This window comes from Thermobia domestica, chromosome 14 (genome assembly GCF_964235325.1).
Source record: "Thermobia domestica chromosome 14, izTheDome1.hap1.1, whole genome shotgun sequence".
In the NCBI taxonomy this organism is placed as follows: domain Eukaryota; kingdom Metazoa; phylum Arthropoda; class Insecta; order Zygentoma; family Lepismatidae; genus Thermobia; species Thermobia domestica.
The window spans coordinates 125,003,355-125,024,662 of NC_137467.1; positions in this window are offsets into that span (position 1 = coordinate 125,003,355).

Sequence of the window (21,308 nt, forward strand, 5' to 3'; positions counted from 1 at the left end):
TATTTAAAACATAAATAAATAAATAAATAATTTGAAAACATGTGGCAGCATTTGAGTTGATGAAGAACTAGCGTCTCATTCCGAATGCTCTGATCTCAAATCTGGACCCGATCATCCTTTTTCCTTCAGTCGTACCAGGTGAATGCCGAGGTGGTTACTAAGGCCTTGAGATCGCTACCTTGCTTGATTTCTTTCCCCACGGAGCAGGCCATACATATTATTTTGCCTTATAGAAATGAATAATTTTGATAATGTTGCATTGCAAAGAATACAAAAAATCGCGAATATAGGAATGAATCATGAAATGCTCAAGAAAACTACCAACATGACAGAACAATTCAGTAAAAGGATGAAATGAAAGGTAAGGGGAAAAAACAAGGAATGTCCATGTGTGTGCTTTATTGGGTACTTTGTCCTATGTGATGGTGACTTTTGGTACTATTTGCCTGTAAATATATATGCATCCGTAGATGTAAAAAAATCTATGTAAAAACAGGCAAAAGATTTGATTAAGCCTATGCCTTTTTACGAGGTTTTCAATATTAAAACACCGTTTTCTCAAAAATACAATTTTGTGACATTCCTTCTATTTTCCCCTTACCCTTCAAATATACTCTATACATGTTCAACTCTCTCTTCCACGGACACTTAAATGGAACGTGTCACTTGAAGATGGGAAAATTGCGCATTTTGCTAAAATAAGGATTTTCAAACTGTTTTAAATGTTATAACAGCGCTTGTAGCACATGCTTTTGGGAAATAAAGTTTACAGGAAGATGATTCTGAGAAGTATTCATGGCACAATAGTATGTATTTAAAGCGAAGAAAAAATAAAAAGGGCGCCAGAAAGGTTTTTTTTTTACAAGAATTTAAACATAGTGTATCCCTCTTCAAATGACAACTTCTATGATTCTTTCCACTCTGAATCTAAGGTACGGCTTTTTTAATGCATTCAGTGCATTCAGAACTTTATAAAGGTCTTACATTGAAAAAAAATGGAATCTTTAAGTTTAACGTCCCACGCTTATGCGGTTAGGCTAAAGGAGATGGTGATAATGAGAAATGAGTGAAATGGTGGAATGAAGAAAGTGGGAGGAAACGGGAGAACCCCGAGAAAACCCACGAGCACGGTATTTGCCACCACAAAGTCCACACGGCGCGAGCTGGGATCGAACCAGGGACTCCAAGCACTGGAGGTGAACGCTCTACCACTGAGCCACCGCGCCCCCGGGTCTTACGTTGAATGTTGTATATCTTAGCACGAAAGCAACTAAATCGCCCAAGGAAAGTCCAAAATCTAATAAGAACCACTTCCAATCACTTGATCACCTTAATTGCACCAATAATATACCAACGAAAAGCTCAAAAACCCAGGTGGGTTTTTCCGGGCTGGGCAAGGTGACCAGAACTTCTACTTTTAAAAACGGGACGCATACGAATCGGCGACAGGGAGGGGGGGTGACTTCCACATTGCATTTTGGGACTCAGCAGTGTTTTCAATTTACAAAATACACAAGTAAGAATAATAACACAGCGTTTCTAACTTAAGTACTACCCAAAATACTTTTAACTACTTCAACACTCAGAATTCCCACTCAATTCCCACTTGAACCACAGAACACTCAATTCTCATTTGAATATTCAGAAGTTCTAGGCACGGCTGAACCTTCCCAATGAGTGTTGGTACGGAAGAGTGTAGAATTAACATTGACCATTTATATTTTGAATAATAATTACGGGACACCTGGATCATGTATGCTTAAAAACGGGACATTTAGGCGTCTCGTTTGAGAATCAGGAAAAAAGGGACAACGGTTGAAAATAAGGGACTGTCCAGGCTAAAACGGGACGTCTGGTCACCTTGGGGCTGGGCCCAATTGGGCAAACCTTGAACACAATACAATACACACACACACACACACACACACACACACATATATATATATATATATATATATATATATATATATATATATATATATACGCAAATCGCAAAAGAATAATTGTAATCTTTCGGCAAATCTAGTCTGATGGCCCCCTTTCATTTTATATATGCCAGGTGAAATATTTACATGTCACCTGCCGCAAACCATTTAAGAGAAAATAAGAAAATTAGCGAAAGAATTATAATTTTTCAACAATTATTTCGAGCGGCACGCCAATAGTAAACCTGCAGGCAGAATTAGGTAATACTCAAGCAGACTGTTTTACCAAATTTTGAAGCATTTCTTGCATCTTCCGGTTTCTTTTTGCAGAACATGCATTAAACGAAAAGAAATACTTAAGTTTAATATCCCACGGTCATGCCGGTAAGGCTAAAGGAGACCGTGATAATGAGAAATGAAGAAAGTGGGAGGAAACGGGAGAAGCCCGAGAAAACCCACGAGAAAGTCCACACGGCACGAGCTGGGATCGAACCAGGGACCCCAAGCACCGGAGGTGAACGCTCTATCACTGAGCAATCGCGCCCCCCTATGTACTAAATGAGGAGCTCTAAAAGAAAAAGCGAAACAACTTCTGTTAGGTGGCCAGTAAAAAAGCACGCATGCTATCTGAGCCAGGGCAGAAGCACAGCAGGGGGGCCGAGCGACAGCGTAGCGAGCAGGCACGTCAGCGACAAGGCAGGCGCATAAACGAGGATGGTGCAAAAACATTTACAATGTTTGTAATTATTCTTATCTTCAAAAACACTTAATTTCGATCCTAAAAAAAAATACCTTTCACAGCTAATACACGAGTGTTACACCGCCTTTCTTTCTTACCTTTACGACAGAAAATAGTGAATGTAGGGCTATTGCCTCTGTTCTGAATTTTTCTTCTTGAATAAATCTTTTCCACACTTTGCGCAGTTGATTTTACGCGCTTCACCATACCATGACTCTGTAGAAACTTTATAATCCTTCTCTCTTTATTACACAATTCTTAAAAAAAAAAAAGTTTACATTACGGCCATCGCAGATGTTCACAACTGACGTATAAACCGGAAATTCCCGCCGCTTACTTCTACCCTATTTGCATTCAAAATCCATTTCAATAAGCTGTGCAATGATAGAAATAACTTACATTAACACTCTCATTCCTTCACGAAAAATATTTCACATCTTATTTTATCTATAAATTTTGTTCTCGGCGTAAACGTCTGCTCGAGAGAACCCAAGAATTATTATAACCCAGTGGTGTATTTAAGGGGGGCTTCCGGGCTTAAGCCCCTTGAAATTGTACTTACTATATTAAAGTAAATGAATTATCATGGAGAACAAAGTTAGCCAAGCCCTTCTCCCCTGAAAAAAATAATCGTAAATACCCATTAAAATGGTAATATACGCGCAATTATCCCGTCACCAAAATAGAAATGTACGTGCCTACTCCCTTCGGAAGCATCCCCTCGGCCCCCCCGCCTTCACCCTCCCTGACTCGGTTAGATGGCATTCGTGCTTTTTAGTAGCCCCGTAACACAGATTGGTTTGTATTTTTTGGGCTTCTTATCCACACATCAGGAATCAGTATAAATACGCAAATCGTAAAAGAATTGTAATTTTTCGACAATTAATTCTGACGGTCCCCTTGAATTTATAAGTGAAAAATTTATACGTCGCTTGGCGAAAATCATTAAATAGACAACAAGAAGGAAAGTAGCGAAAGAATTATATTTCACTAAGTAATTCGAGCAGTGCTTCTTCCAGACTTGTCTTTGGGAGGGCAGTGGCTCCCCGGAGCAGACCAAAATAATACGTTTATAATAATAACTAGAATAGCACGAGCAATGCCCCCGGAACATTACTTTTGAAAGAAACACTGCTTTCGAGTGGCACACCAGAAGTAAAACTGCACGCAGAATTATTATAACCTGTAATAAAAATGGTTATGTCCCCATCTTTTTAAACTCTTTACTTTGAGCAAGGCAGTGATATTATGTCAGTACATAGTATTGCCGAATGAGCATCAGCGAGTGAAGGCGGGTTAGAGCTCCGCAGGGCACGTTGTTTTCTCTTTCCTTCTTGGGAACTGTAACTGCAGAAACCGGTTCAGATCAATTGGTCATTGTCACTGCCTTGACTAAAGTAAAGACTTGCCCGCATATTTTCCCTTTGGAAGCATCCCCTCGCTCCTGCTGACCTCCAACTTCGCAATGCTCTGACTCAGACAGTGTTGGTGCGGGAAGCTTCTAGAACACAGGTCCCCCATATAGGTTAATAGATGTTTCTTTTCTGTACCAAAGTAAAATATTTAATTCATATAGTATTGCCGAGCGAGCGTTAGCAAGTGAAGGCGGGTTAGAGCCCCGCAGGGCACGTTGATTTTTGTCTTTATTACAGATAAATGGGAAGAGGAACCTGTGTTCTACAACCCTGCCTATTGGTGCTTTTTAGTACAAGCTGATTTATATTTTTTGCACTGTACTTTTTACGTCATACATCCGGCAACCTATATATATACGCAAATCATAAAAGAATAACTATACTTTTTCGACAATTACTTCTGACGCTCCTTTTGAATTTTATCTATTCCATGTGACGTATTTCAAATCGCCTAGCGCAAATCTTTAGGAGACAATAAGGCTTGTGTATAGCCCGCTCCCCCCAGTTCTTTGTCACCGGAACTGGAAGAGTCAGTACTACTACTACTTATATCGAGAACAGAACGCAACCAACCCCTGCGGGGCTTCTAACCCGTTCCTACTACTATTGCTACTAACTACCACCACTACTACTACTATTGCTACTAACTACTACTGCTACTATTACTACTACCGCTACTAAAGCTACTACTACTACTTATACTAAAGCTTCCTTACCGCAAAATTTACATCTTAAATCTTTATAACATGCGATTCCGATTCATTATGAACTAGTATGAATCGTTAGAATCACTATGATTCGTTAAAAATCACTGGGGAGAGCGGGCTATACTCAATCCGACAATAAAAAGAAAATTATTAAAAGAATCTATTTTTCAGCAATTATTTCGACTGGTGAGCCAAAAGTAAACCTTCACGGTATTTTATGTATAGAGATTAAAAATATAAATTTAGCATCCCATACCTTTATTAATTTGTAAACATAAATTTCTCGATAATACATAGTATACATGAGAACCCCCTGATCTGCGTTTCTTCTGTGTTCTATTACCATTTCTACATGAAATACCATAAATTTTCTACGTAGTGCAATATAAGAAGTACCCATGTGCACAAGACATGCGATATGCGTTAAATCCTCCCCTCCACACACACATAGTCATAGATAAAGTACAAGGGCACTACACATGCAGATATAAAGTACAGGTACGTTCTTTTTTTATTTTCGTATCAGTCGGTAAGTAAATAAAAGTCGCTTTGTTACCCCCTTTGTAAGTTCGTACATACTCAATGAATAATCCCTAAAAGTATGAGCGTCCTGCTTATTCGGGAACTGATGCAGCTTCATGTATACTATACAGACACTCAATCACTTATACAGACAATAAAACTAAGTTATTTTATGTAATCGTTATACTTACCGACTTTTCTTGTCTTTCTTTCTTTCTTCTTCACTATTAACAGTGTTGAGGTGTGCCTCCGACTTCGGATATAAAGATATCTTCTTCAACATGACTGAATAAAGTGAGATTTATTTTATTTTATTTATTTATTTTTTTAAATATTCCTTCTTCTCTTGACTTGTGAATTCAACATAGAGCGCAGAGAATGCTGGTACCTTTGATAAACAAATGACGGTTGATGTAGCGATGCTAATTAGCAATCTCACACACTGGATATCATAAATTTCAAATTTTTAACAAATATATTTCTTTGGTGCTTCTACGAGTATAATTAGTATAATGATTGGTAATAATGCTACTACGATACTCTCGTGAGAGAATTTATTCAACATTCGATAAAATATTCTGGAAATAATTCTAAAATATTGCATGAAAATATTTCATTTAAGTTACAGGACAAGATAACAAACACATTTCCATACAAAATTAACAGGAGTTTTAAAAATATTTCTTATATTACGAACGAATTTATTTTTAAAATATTCGAAATATTTTAAAAATTATATTTCATATGTTTTCTTGTAACCAGTGGCGGCTCGTGGAATTTAAAAGTGGTGGGGCACATCCAAAATATCTACATACTAGGGCGTCATGTATATATATATATATATATATATATATATATATATATATATATAATATATATATATATATATATATATATATAAAATTAATAATCTACGATAGTAAAATAGTAAAAACTTTAATTATGTTGGTGGATAGTCTTGCCTCCCGTCTCCCCACCATAATCTGAAATAATCTACTGCTCCATACTAGGATAAAATTAAAAGCCAAACAAAGCAAAGCTTACCTTTATTTTTTGTATATCAGTTCCAGTCTTCTATTTTTGGCTGTAGAAAACTCCTCTATCACACGCTTATTGAAGTCCGGAATGGCGTTTACTGATATCCGTACTCTGATATCCGTTTTTCCCAACACAGCGAAACTCATTTCGTTATCCAAATGACATTTTGACAAGCTATGCTTTTTGCTTTTTTCAGGCAAATGTTTCAAGTCCCGTACACCAATTTTAGTCCACATATCTTCTCTATCGAACAAAATGCACGGAAAGCAAAAGAGCGCATTAGCTACAGGGCACCCACACATCCATTCCCACTTTTCGTACACGCTTTTACTGAAACGTCTATTGTACGTTCTATTTTTGTCTTTGAACACTTGGTTTATGGATAGCTCTGGTCTTGGTGGGCCTAATCCTTTGCTAAAAGACGATCTTGATAATCTAGGTTTTTAGTTTGTAAGTATCTTACCTGATTCATCTCACACGAATTATGACACTACACAAAATAAGCACACTACACTGACACTGACTAGGCCGGAATAAGCGCTAATAAGACCATAGTTTAAACAAAAAGCCCGCTCGCCAGTGTCCGCGCCGTCTATTTCATTGTTAAGGGGGTGCAGTTTCATTCGGTCGGGTGCAAGCCATCGCGAACACATTTCAAGGCAGGTTAAGGGTTGCCAAGTTATGAACAATTGTTAAGATGGGGGAAAAAGAAACGAAAAAACAACCTACTGCAACAGTAAACGACTACTAAATTTCTAACAGAAAACAGAGTAACCATTCTCTTGAATCCTGCCATAGTTGAAGATCAGTAGCGTGATATTCAGGGACGTATTTAACATTTTTGCCGCCTTCGAGCCATTATAAAAATGCCGCCCCATCAGTAACAATAAATTAAATACCAGTATAGAAATTCTGACTGTTGATTATGAAACCAAGTTGATGAGATCAGCCAAGTTCAAGAATAGTAATGCAACATTGAAACATTCAAATTTCTTGGGTTGGCGGCTCGGTTGATATGTTTGAAAACTGTAGGTAATTCTGGAAGTTAATCAACAATGGAAATGTTTTGAAATTACGATAAAAGAATAAGATGTCAGCAATACGAGAGGGGAAAAAATTGATGTAAATTAATAACTAAAATGTTAATTATTTATTTCTTGCCAAGCAGATTCTATATGTACAAATGCAATAATCCCGTGTCATACCATAACTATGCATAATAAATAAATACCTGAAATTTCCAAAGCTGGTATTTTAAAAAAATGGTCTAAGAAAACTCGTCGTCCCAGGTCATAACCCACGTTGGCCCATGTGTAAAAACGCCCCTGATTGATATTTTGTGTAACGAATTGTTTATTTGTTTTCAACAACAATTTGTTTCAACTACTGTATGTCCATTTCCTTCAATTATGTGTGGTTTCTTAATTACTTTTCTGGGAAACATTATATACGTAAAGTGTAGCTCACTATTTGAAAATACGATTGCAGACGCCGCGCCGATTGGTAACTTATGCGTGTAAATTTTAGAAGGTCAATGTATTGTAAATTAACTTCACCATGGTGGCAACCCTTAATATGTCATTCGCTACACCCGGAAAGGCCAAGCATAAACCTTTTCCATCACCAAATTCTGAAAATGGCTTGACCCTTCTTCCTCCCGAGAGCGCATAACCACAGCCTCCTTCACTCGCAAACACGGCTGTGGCGGAACAAATCCAAGCATTATAAAAGAAAAAAGAAAAAGAAAGAAAGAAAAAAGCTTCTGTTAAAGTATTAGTACTGATTTAATAATTGCAGTTCTATTTAGATCATGAATGGCAGGGCACGTGACCGAGTGCCCCTTAAACAGATCCGCCGCTGCTTGTAACAATAGAAAAGAATGTAAATGACATGTTGGAAAACATTTTATTCTGTTTATAGGCCAATCTGTTTCCCTTATCATGTATGTAAAACATTTTTTGTGTTACTTAGAAAACATTTTCTCTCTCAACTAGGGGTAAAAGTACGGGGGGACGCCGCCCCCACCTCGAGAAAATATATACGGCGTCTACCCAGTTCCTAAAAAAAATTACAATGGGCAAAGATAGGCAGGATGAACGGCGTGACGTCATCCGCTACCTACAATCCCCCAACCTTTTCAGATCCACTTTTACCCCTGCTCTCAACATTGAAAACATATTACATTACATTCAACACAATATTTCTATTACAATTTGTGAAAATTTTCCATACATTATTTTCCTACTAACGTTCTAAAAATGCACATCCTGTTCAGTGGCATATTTACGATTTTGTTTCGTGGAGGGAATCTTTGCTAACTTTATTCCTGAAAATGTGAAAATTGTGCAGGATATTTCATTTACTTTAATATAGTAAAACAATTTCGGGGGAGGATTAAGCCCGGAAAGCTTATTTAACGCCACTGCTTCCCGTAGTTAATTAAATGTTCTCCAAACACATTTTAAAAAATAGTTCCGGCATATATTTGGGATATTTCTCAGATATAACAAGGAATATGTTTTCTCCAGTAACGGAAGAGTATATTCTGAAAACATGTAAAAATGTTTCTATAATAGACCTATATCAGAAAATGTTGTTCACTAAAGACACAAAATATCTTCCAAAACACAATAGAAAACATTTTCTATTCATTTTTAATGTTTTCTTTTACCTGTTTTAAAGTTTTATATTCAAAATTCCATAAAATATTCTGGAAATAATACTAAAATATCATACGAAAATATTTAATTTAAGTTATAGGAGAAGATTACCAAAATACTTTTGTAAAAATTAAGTAAACCTTTTTAAAACATTTCTGAAAAATATTTCTTATATTACGAAATAATTTATTTTTAAAATATTCTAAATGTCTTTAAAAATATATATTTAATACGTTTTCTCGTAAAAATAGAAAATATTACAAATAACGTATTAGAAAACATTTTTTAAATATGTGGAATATATTTCGTTTGATTGCTTTCCGTATCATATATGGAAAACATTTTTAGTATCATTTCGAAAATATTTCCCTTCTCAACAGTGAAAACATATTAAATTAGATCCAAAACAATATTTCTAATATATTTTGTGAATATTTTCCTGGTTTTACTTTCCGGCAAGCATTCTCAAAATGTACTCCAGGTAATTTCTAAAATGTTTTACAAACATTTTTGGGAAAATATTTTCGGGAAATATTCGGAATACATTGGGGAAACCAGCATGGAAATCTTCAGAGAAGGAAAACCTTTTGGAAACCAAGGAAAATATTTTCTTTTGATTGAGGAAATATTCCTTGCTGTGTGGGGTCTGTGCTGTGATGGATACACTTGGACATGCACATAAGTATAGAGTGGAGATTGCTTATTGACTCTTCGAAAACTAGTTTTAAGGCTGTCCTTTTGCACAATGGCAACAAATTTCCTTCAGTGCCTTTGGCTTATGCAACTAATATGAAGGAAACCTATGAAAACATCGAAATAGTGTTAGAAAACATTCAGTATGAGAAATACAAGTGGACTGTTTGCTGTGATTTACGTCATTTCTTTGTTAATGGATTTGCAGCTTGGTTATACGAAATGTTGTTTCCTCTGCGAATGGGACAGCAGGAACAAAGCGGAACATTACATCAAGAAGGAATGGCCAACGCATGTATTAACTCCTGGACAGAAGAATGCTGTTTATTCCTCACTGGTGAGCCCTGATTAGATAATTCTACCTCCTTTTCACATAAAGTTGGGGCTCTTCAAAAACTTTGTTAGGGCAATGGACAAAAGTAATGCAGGATCTTGTTACCTCAAGGAAAACATTCCTCGGGTTAGTGACGCTAGGGAGTTTTGCAGACCCCCAAATAAGATGTTTGATTCGTGACCAAAAATTTGAGGATCTCTTAACTCTGGTTGAGAAAGCAGCTTGGTGTCCACTTAAATGTTTAACAGAGAATTTTTTAGGAAACAAGAAAGCCCCAAATTACCGTGAAATTGTGAGTGATTTCCGGCAATCATTCAATGAAATGGGTTGCAACATGTCCCTTAAAGTTCACTTTCTAGACTCCCACCTGCATTTCTTTCCTGAAAAGCTTTGTGCTGTTAGTGATGAGTATGGGGAACATTTTCATCAGGACAATTCCTCCATGGAGAAGAGATACCAGTGAAAGTGAAGTTCAAAAAAGCTAGCTGATTACTGTTGGACACTTAAAAGAGATGTTCTAGAAACCAAACACAGAAGAAAGTCGACAACTAAAATATATTAGTTGAGGTAAGTAAGTGTCCATTTATTAAGAAGATACCACTCACTTCTATTGTATTATTTATTAAGTAGATATAAAATGCTGACACGGTGTATACATCATTGAAAATATGTTTTATTTCAAATCCAATAAGATATAAACCGTGCTTATATTGTAATGGAAGTTATATGTGATTTTATCTGCACTAATGAATATAGTAAAATGAACAGTACACATAGCATATTTATATATAAATATGTTTATTTCTCTAGATAGAATAATGCTACTTAGAGGGCTTACTAAGTATAAATCAAGCTAACATACAATATAATTTGTGTGTTTATATACCTAACGTACCCAAGCTACAAGTATGAAAATGGTTTTTAAAAAAAGAAAAAAGAAAAAGAAAAGAAATTTGAGGGGAAATTTTCCGAAAACACCTCTGTCACGGAAAAGCTGAGGGTGATAGAGAAAAACTGATTGTAGATTCGAACTCGCTAAAGCTCGCTGGGGGCTCCGCCCCCAGACCCCCGGTCAGGCCTTTGATATGAGGTGTCATGTTCTAGAAAACTATTCCTTCAGGAATTCACTTCCCTTTACAGTATACACCGTTTACCAATACATACTTCAATTCAACCGGTATTATTCCTTCCACGTAACTTTGAAAAACAAGCGCACAATTTATTAGAAAGAACTCTATTACTACTTCTCCTCTGGCAATCATGTGCGTGGCTTATTATGTACACTTTGCGCACACCTATACATGTTAGAGACAATAACAGAATTTATTTTCTCAAAAATAAACAGCGAACACTGTCTTCCAATAGCCTACCTATTAAACCTTGCATTTTGCGAAAACACTCACTGTTTACAAATGTAATTTTTGCAACCTTTCAAATATTTATTTGTAGCATTTTTTAATATTATGTTTTGCAGTGTAATTTAGTACAATGTATTATAATAGTGTCATTGTAGTTAATTGTACATATTACCTGCAGGGAAAGTAATTCATATCTGTGATATAAGGGTGGGGAAATATTTCAGGCTTGCTGCACATTTATTTTTGTATTTACAACGAAGACTACAATTTACTAGATAAATTAGAAATATGAATATTGTTGGAGATTGTTTACATTTTTTTCATAGCATTTGAGTGAAAACTACTTTTGTACTATAATGTAGTACAGTGGATTATAATGGAAACCTTGGGTATAGTTGTACATATTACCTCAGCAAGATTTCTTGAAAAGTTTCATATATACTGCACAAATTCTTGCAGTCTCCCTGTATATTTTTTCTTGTATTTTCAATGAATACTACAATTTGTAGGTGATTTACAAATATGATTATTGTTGGAAGCTTTTTAAACATTTGTTTGTAACATTTGAGAGAACACTACTTTTGCACTGTAATATAGAAAAGTCCCTTATAATGGAATCCTTAGGCATAGTATTACATATTACCTGCAGCAAGACTTTTTGAAATATTTCATACTTACTGCACAATTTCCGGCAGTCTACCTGTATCTCTCGTCTTGTATTTTTATGAAGAATAAATTTGTTCGTAATTTACAAATATGAATTTTGTTAAGGCTTTTTACACATTAGTTCATAACATTTGATTGAACACCAGTTTTTGCACAGTAACGCAGTACACTGTATTATAATACTGTCCTTTGGTACACAAGTAATTATTAGGCAGCAGGCCTTGTTGAAATGTTTATTTATACTGGACAATTACATACAGTCTTCCTGTATCTTTACTCTTATATTTTCAATGAAGACGTTTATTTACTAGGTAATTTAGAATATGAATATTATTGGAGGCTTTTAAAAAATTTGTTTATAGCAACTTAAACAACACCACTTTCTACACTCTAGTAGAACATTGTACTATAATCGTGTCATTCTAATTTCTTATTACAATCAAATAACAAGACATCATTTCCTTAATCATCCTAAAAAAACACATATATAACACGATTACTATTCCGATTTTAGAGGTGTAATTTCACAGACGCGGGCCCGCTACGTACCAGTACTATGTGAGCAGTAGTTAGGAAGTCCAGAATCTAAGGAATTGAGTAGTGTAGGGGAACGACATGAGCCTACTAGGCGGGAGACCTGCGTTCGAATCCCAACAAGTTTTTCTGTCACTTTTTCTTTCTTTGAAAGTTTATTTTTTATAGCATAGGTGATTGAAAATAAGCTTGACTCTATCATATACGGCATTTCATTCCAACCGGACCCGCAACTAAAACTATTAAATCGAAAGGGGCACTTTCCCACGTATCTTATATATTATAAATATGTACGCTGCCGACGAGACAATTTTCAAGAGGGGCCCATTTGTGTGTGTGTATGAGCGTGTGTGTGCAGTGGCGTACGCAGGAATTTATTTCGGGAGGGGTCCAAACTCAATATCTGTGTATTTTATATTGAAATTCCTAAACTTGTCCCAAAAATTAGGCTACATTTACACAAAAGTTGGAATTTCGGGGGAGTCCGGACCCCCAGGAACCACCCCCTGTGTACTTCTCTGTATGTGTGTGTATTTTCTTAAAATTAATATTTTATACTTTCCATTTGTGGTATTCACTCCAAATTTGGTATACGCAGGTATCTTAACGAGGGACATAAAAGGGGAGAGAGATATTTTGCAATCGTTTCCGGTTTGAAGTAGACACTGTTGTCGCGAGACAAAATGTATTGTTGTCTTGTATGGACACTACATCGTGAAAAGGATGCCCATTGTTTCTTTCAGACTCTTTTTGGGGAACACTGCCTCCTCAGAGCGCCCCTGGCGAGATCAAAATAATACGTATATAATACAATAACAAATAGAATGTTATCAGCAGTGCCCCCGGGGTAATACTCCTCCCCCCCGAACATTGCTTCCGATAGAGACACTGGTGATGCTCCATTTCCAATGCTACATATGTTTGATTTTAAATACTTCAGTATCGTCTCGAAACTTTACACGAACATACTGCCTAGTTTCGAGACCATCTCAACAGTTAGCGTATAAATATATTCTTTCCGTCTATGTCTGTAATAACGAAAATATTTTGTTCACGCAATGCCAACAGAAATTATTTTGATAAAACAAAGCAACGTGATAAGAAAAAAAAACGCAAGATAAAACAAGGTCGGCGGGAATTCGAACCCAGACCTGCTACTCAGAAACCAGACACTTTACCGCGGAGCTAACTTACTACGTTGAATTGTAGTTGTTCTATTCTTCTAAATATACCACATAAGAGGCCAAATGAAGGCAATTCAAAAATATGGCAATTTTGAATTCAAGATGGCGACTTCTCCAATGATTTGTTTCTTCACTTAAACTGAACTACGTCCTTAATAACATAGCGAAACCTGGCTTACCTACCAAGAGCACATCTTACAATTTTCATGGTTACAAATTTTTGAGCCGCCATTTTGAATCGAAGATGACGGCTTTTCCAACATGTCGGAATTTTCCCCTCACATGCGCTGTACTCTACACACTTGAACGCAATTTCGTAATTCCACCATATCTACAAATTGTGTACAATTAGACGCCCCCTTATAATATTCCTAGCACTTTCTTACACCGAACATGACTATTTTTTTCAAGTTTAAGGGCGGATTCGCAAACTACGCATCAGAATAAACATCACCTCGAAATTTCTACCTCCTAGATACAGCCATTACAAATTTCACATTTTTTCGATTTGCGCCGCGAAACGAAAACGAATTTTAATGCTCTTTTTCCTATCATAAACTATGTTCCTAGCTTCACTGCCTGACAAAATATGACGTTTCTATGGTGTGCGGAAATAATCTAAAAACCAGCATTTCAAAACAACGAAAAATTTCGACACTTCATTTACATGGAAAATGTCGCCTTTTTCGTGATATCGGAATTTTCCCATTACTCACATCCCATGACGAACAAGTATGCAAAATTTGGTGTTTGTATGTTTTGTGGAAGTACGCAAACAATTAAGTGTGTTTCCGATTATAGAGGTATATAATTCCACAGACGCGGGCCCGCTACGTACCAGTACTATGTGAGCAGTAGGTAGGAAGTCCAGAATCTAAAAAATTGAGTAGTGTAGGGGAACGTCATGAGCCTACTAGGCGGGAGACCTGCGTTCGAATCCCAACAAGTTTTTCTGTCACTTTTTCTTTCTTTGAAAGATTATTTTTATAGCATAGGTGATTGAAAATAAGCTTGACTCTATCATATGTGGCATTTCATTCCAACCGGACCCGCAACTAAAACTATTAAATCGAAAGGGGCACTTTCCCACGTATCTTATATATTATAAATATGTACGCTGCCGACGAGACAATTTTCAAGAGGGGCCCATTTGTGTGTGTGTATGAGCGTGTCTGTGCAGTGGCGTACGCAGGAATTTATTTCGGGAGGGGTCCAAGCTCAATATCTGTGTATTTTATATTGAAATTCCTAAACTTGTCCCAAAAATTAGGGTACATTTACACAAAAGTTGGAATTTCGGGGGTGGTCCGGACCCCCAGGTACCACCCTCTGTGTACGTCTCTGTATGTGTGTGTATTTTCTTAAAATTAATATTTTATACTTTCCATTTGTGGTATTCACTCCAAATTTGGTATACGCAGGTATCTTAACGAGGGACATAAAATGGAGAGAGATATTTTGCAATCGTTTCCGGTTTGAAGTAGACACTGTTGTCGCGAGACAAAATGTATTGTTGTCTTGTATGGACACTACATCGTGAAAAGGATGCCCATTGTTTCTTTCAGACTCTTTTTGGGGAACACTGCCTCCTGAGAGCGCCCCTGGCGAGATCAAAGTAATACGTATATAATACAATAACAAATAGAATGTTATCAGCAGTGCCCCCGGGGTAATACTCTTCCCTCCGAACATTGCTTCCGATAGAGACACTGGTGATGCTCCATTTCAATACTACATATGTTTGATTTTAAATACTTCAGTATCGTCTCGAAACTTTACACGAACATACTGCCTAGTTTCGAGACCATCTCAACAGTTAGCGTATAAATATATTCTTTCCGTCTATGTCTGTAATAACGAAAATATTTTGTTCACGCAATGCCAACAGAAATTATTTTGATAAAACAAAGCAACGTGATAAGAAAAAAAACGAAAGATAAAACAAGGTCGGCGGGGATTCGAACCCAGACCTGCTACTCAGAAACCAGACACTTTACCGCGGAGCTAACTTACTACGTTGAATTATGGTTGTTCTATTCTTCTCAATATACCACATAAGAGGCCAAATGAAGGCAATTCAAAAATATGGCAATTTTGAATTCAAGATGGCGACTTCTCCAATGATTTGTTTCTTCACTTAAACTGAACTACGTCCTTAATAACATAGCGAAACCTGGCTTACCTACCAAGAGCACATCTTACAATTTTCATGGTTACAAATTTTTGAGCCGCCATTTTGAATCGAAGATGACGGCTTTTCCAACATGTCGGAATTTTCCCCTCACATGCGCTGTACTCTACACACTTGAACGCAATTTCGTGATTCCACCATATCTACAAATTGTGTAGAATTAGACGCCCCCTTATAATATTCCTAGCACTTTCTTACACCGAACATGACTTTTTTTTCCAAGTTTAAGGGCGGATTCGCAAACTACGCATCAGAATAAACATCATCTCGAAATTTCTACCTCCTAGATACAGCCATTACAAATTTCACATTTTTTCGATTTGCGCCGCGAAACGAAAACGAATTTTAATGCTCTTTTTTCTATCATAAACTATGTTCCTAGCTTCACTGCCTGACAAAATATGACGTTTCTATGGTGTGCGGAACAACTCTAAAAACCAGCATTTCAAAACAACGAAAAATTTCGACACTTCATTTACATGGAAAATGTCGCCTTTTTCGTGATATCGGAATTTTCCCATTACTCACATCCCATGACGAACAAGTATGCAAAATTTGGTGTTTGTATGTTTTGTGGAAGTACGCAAACAATTAAGTGTGTTTCCGATTATAGAGGTATATAATTCCACAGACGCGGGCCCGCTACGTACCAGTACTATGTGAGCAGTAGGTAGGAAGTCCAGAATCTAAGGAATTGAGTAGTGTAGGGGAACGACATGAGCCTACTAGGCGGGAGACCTGCGTTCGAATTCCATCAAGTTTTTCTGTCACTTTTTCTTTCTTTGAAAGATTATTTTTATAGCATAGGTGATTGAAAATAAGCTTGACTCTATCATATATGGCATTTCATTCCAACCGGACCCGCAACTAAAACTATTAAATCGAAAGGGGCACTTTCCCACGTATCTTATATATTATAAATATGTACGCTGCCGACGAGACAATTTTCAAGAGGGGCCCATTTGTGTGTGTGTATGAGCGTGTGTGTGCAGTGGCGTACGCAGGAATTTATTTCGGGAGGGGTCCAAGCTCAATATCTGTGTATTTTATATTGAAATTCCTAAACTTGTCCCAAAAATTAGGCTACATTTACACAAAAGTTGGAATTTCGGGGGTGATCCGGACCCCCAGGAACCACCCCCTGTGTACGTCTCTGTATGTGTGTGTATTTTCTTAAAATTAATATTTTATACTTTCCATTTGTGGTATTCACTCCAAATTTGGTATACGCAGGTATCTTAACGAGGGACATAAAAGGGGAGAGAGATATTTTGCAATCGTTTCCGGTTTGAAGTAGACACTGTTGTCGCGAGACAAAATGTATTGTTGTCTTGTATGGACACTACATCGTGAAAAGGATGCCCATTGTTTCTTTCAGACTCTTTTTGGGGAACACTGCCTCCTCAGAGCGCCCCTGGCGAGATCAAAGTAATACGTATATAATACAATAACAAATAGAATGTTATCAGCAGTGCCCCCGGGGTAATACTTTTCCCCCCGAACATTGCTTCCGATAGAGACACTGGTGATGCTCCATTTCAATACTACATATGTTTGATTTTAAATACTTCAGTATCGTCTCGAAACTTTACACGAACATACTGCCTAGTTTCGAGACCATCTCAACAGTTAGCGTATAAATATATTCTTTCCGTCTATGTCTGTAATAACGAAAATATTTTGTTCACGCAATGCCAACAGAAATTATTTTGATAAAACAAAGCAACGTGATAAGAAAAAAAACGAAAGATAAAACAAGGTCGGCGGGGATTCGAACCCAGACCTGCTACTCAGAAACCAGACACTTTACCGCGGAGCTAACTTACTACGTTGAATTATGGTTGTTCTATTCTTCTCAATATACCACATAAGAGGCCAAATGAAGGCAATTCAAAAATATGGCAATTTTGAATTCAAGATGGCGACTTCTCCAATGATTTGTTTCTTCACTTAAACTGAACTACGTCCTTAATAACATAGCGAAACCTGGCTTACCTACCAAGAGCACATCTTACAATTTTCATGGTTACAAATTTTTGAGCCGCCATTTTGAATCGAAAATGACGGCTTTTCCAACATGTCGGAATTTTCCCCTCACATGCGCTGTACTCTACACACTTGAACGCAATTTCGTGATTCCACCATATCTACAAATTGTGTAGAATTAGACGCCCCCTTATAATATTCCTAGCACTTTCTTACACCGAACATGACTATTTTTTTCAAGTTTAAGGGCGGATTCGCAAACTACGCATCAGAATAAACATCATCTCGAAATTTCTACCTCCTAGATACAGCCATTACAAATTTCACATTTTTTCGATTTGCGCCGCGAAACGAAAACGAATTTTAATGCTCTTTTTTCTATCATAAACTATGTTCCCAGCTTCACTGCCTGACAAAATATGACGTTTCTATGGTGTGCGGAACTACTCTAAAAACCAGCATTTCAAAACAACGAAAAATTTCGACACTTCATTTACATGGAAAATGTCGCCTTTTTCGTGATATCGGAATTTTCCCATTACTCACATCCCATGACGAACAAGTATGCAAAATTTGGTGTTTGTATGTTTTGTATGTAGGGTGGTACTTTATGTTGGGTTGCGAGGCAGATATTAGCGGGAAATCGCAAAAATGGAAGCTAATTACCTAGTTCACGGAAACTGGCCTGTCATTAATGGCAGAACACTGAGGAGGAGGAGGAGGATAATTATACTACAAATAAAAAAGCCGAAACAATGGTGGTTTATGCATAAGAATTGGTCAGCATTTTTTTTCTGGTGGCAGTTTTGTAAGGTTCTAGCTCTCTCAAACTGATTAGATTGTAAGGTCAGGTCACTCGGGTCGGTTGTCGGGTTAGGTCACTTCGGGTTGGTTCACTCGGGTCACTTTGGGTCGGGCCGGTCAGCTCTGGTCGGGTTGTCGGGTCGGGTCAGTCAATTCGGGTCACGGGTGGGGTCGGGTCGGTCTTCAACACATATAATTTCCACGAAAATTACAATATACCACGGTTTATACCTCATTGGACTTCCAATAAAACATTTTCAATGATGTGTACACGATGTCACCATTTTTGTATGAGGAATTTCTAGAGGGATTTTGTGGGAATTTGATGGAGTGTAGATTCCTGTGTGTGTGTGTGTGTGTGTGTGTGTGTGTGTGTGTGTGAGTGTGTGTGTGTGTGTGATACGTTACAGGATACAAGATGTCGAGGAAGTGTGTAATAAACCGGACAATTTCTGTTATGTATGTGGGGAGCTGATATTTAAATCACAACGTCGATGTTTTACTCCACTTGTGAGGAAGTGTTATCAGTTATATTTTGGTTGCTGTGTAGGAGACCAAGATAAGAACTGGGTTCCTCACTACATTTGTTGTACTTGCGTGAAACATCTGACTGGGTGGGCAAATGGTGGACGAAACATGAACTTCGCAGTATCGATGATCTGGAGGGAACGAAAAGATCATTCTTCAGACTGCTACTTTTGTATGACACAGATAAAAGAAATAAGCAGTAAATCTAACCACACAGTACAGTACCCTAATTTGCCATAAGCAATTAGGCCAGTTCCACACAGTGCAGAATTACCTGTACCAGTACCTCTTCCTCATCTTACGGTAAATGAGGATTACGTACTTGAGGCAACTATTGAAGTTCCAAATGAAGATGATGATCGTACTTATGTAGGAAGCACATCTACATTGGATCCCCATCTGATAACTCCGGGTGAACTAAATGACCTCGTACGGGATTTAAAACTCTCCAAGACACAGACAGAACTTCTTGATACTAAACTTAAGGCTGGAATCTGCTCCATCGTGACACTAAAGTGTGTATTTTTCGAAACCTTCATACAGAGTTTCAAAACTATTATTCTCAAGAAAATGATTTAGTGTATTGTAATAATGTCCCACACAGCAACGAAATATTTTCAAAACGTTTCTAAAACGTGCCATCATTTTCCTTCAGAAAATGTATCCTACTTCCCTTAAGGAAATATATTCCATATGTTGTTGAAAACATTTTCCACATAATACTGAAAATATTCTCTAAATACACTCAAAAACGTTGTAGAAATATTTTATACGCCGTTAGAGAAGTTTTCCTAAAAATGTTTCCTGTACGATTTCCAAACATTACTGAAAAAGTATTTGAAACGTTTTATACAATGTTAACGGAATGGTTTTAAAAATGTTTCTCATGGAATATTTTAAAATTATTTACCAATAACGCAGACAATATTTTCCTACATATGCCAAAATATTTTCTTTACATGACAAAATATATTTAGTGAATATTTTTTGTACATCACAGAAAATATTTAAAGAATAGTTTCTGTGCATGACAAAATATTTAGGGAATATTTTCTGTACATGACAAAATATTTACAGAATATTTTCTGTACATGATAGAACCCAAAGCCCATAGGCCAATTCGGTTACTACTGCAGATACGAAAACAAGGTAAGATACAGAAGGAAATTTTTAAAATGCAGCAAGTTTTGTTTTTATATTAGTATACCGCCCAATAGTAACGAAAAGTACAACGCTGCCACTGTTGGACAACACCGAATGAAAGAAAGTGTGGTTTGAAATTATTTGGACCAAAGGGAACGGAAAGACACAATGAAAAATATAGTGCAAGACCCAATTTCGCGTCCTTCGTATCTGCTCCCCCCCCCAACACCGTGGTTGCTACGCCTCTGGCGTGGATGTTGCATTTGCATGTTTATCCTTCACTGTGTCTCCTTTCAATTCTTCTCGGTGTAGCTAATTTCAAACCACACATTCTTTCATTCGTGTAGCCCGACCTGATGTATGGTAACGCATTTTCTTTATTGAGCGGTACACTAGTACAAAAACAAAAGTGTTGCTGGAATTTAAAAGAGTCCTTACATACCTTACCGTGTTTCCATACCTGCAATAGTAACCGAGTTGGCCTATGGGCTCCGGACTTTTGCGTCACCCTGCATATACGGTATAACGGCTTCTTGCTGGGAACAAATAGTGGGTTGAAAACAAGGCGGCCAGGCTGTGACATAGCAGCTGGAAGAAAACATAAGATTCTTCTGTACAATTTTACCTGCTTAGACGTCTTTGCCTCACTCTGTCTTCATGACGAGGAACCATTGCGGCCCACAGACTCAGACCCAAAAAATAAATAAATAGATAAATAACTAAAAACAAAATAAAAATAAAATACTACTACTACTACTACTAATAATAATAATAATAATAATAATAAACAGTGTAAATTATAACTACATAATGTTAACTTGCTCTCATAATTTTAAGCATTTTTTTTAAAACTCAAAATCTTATTTACACACAAAATGTTT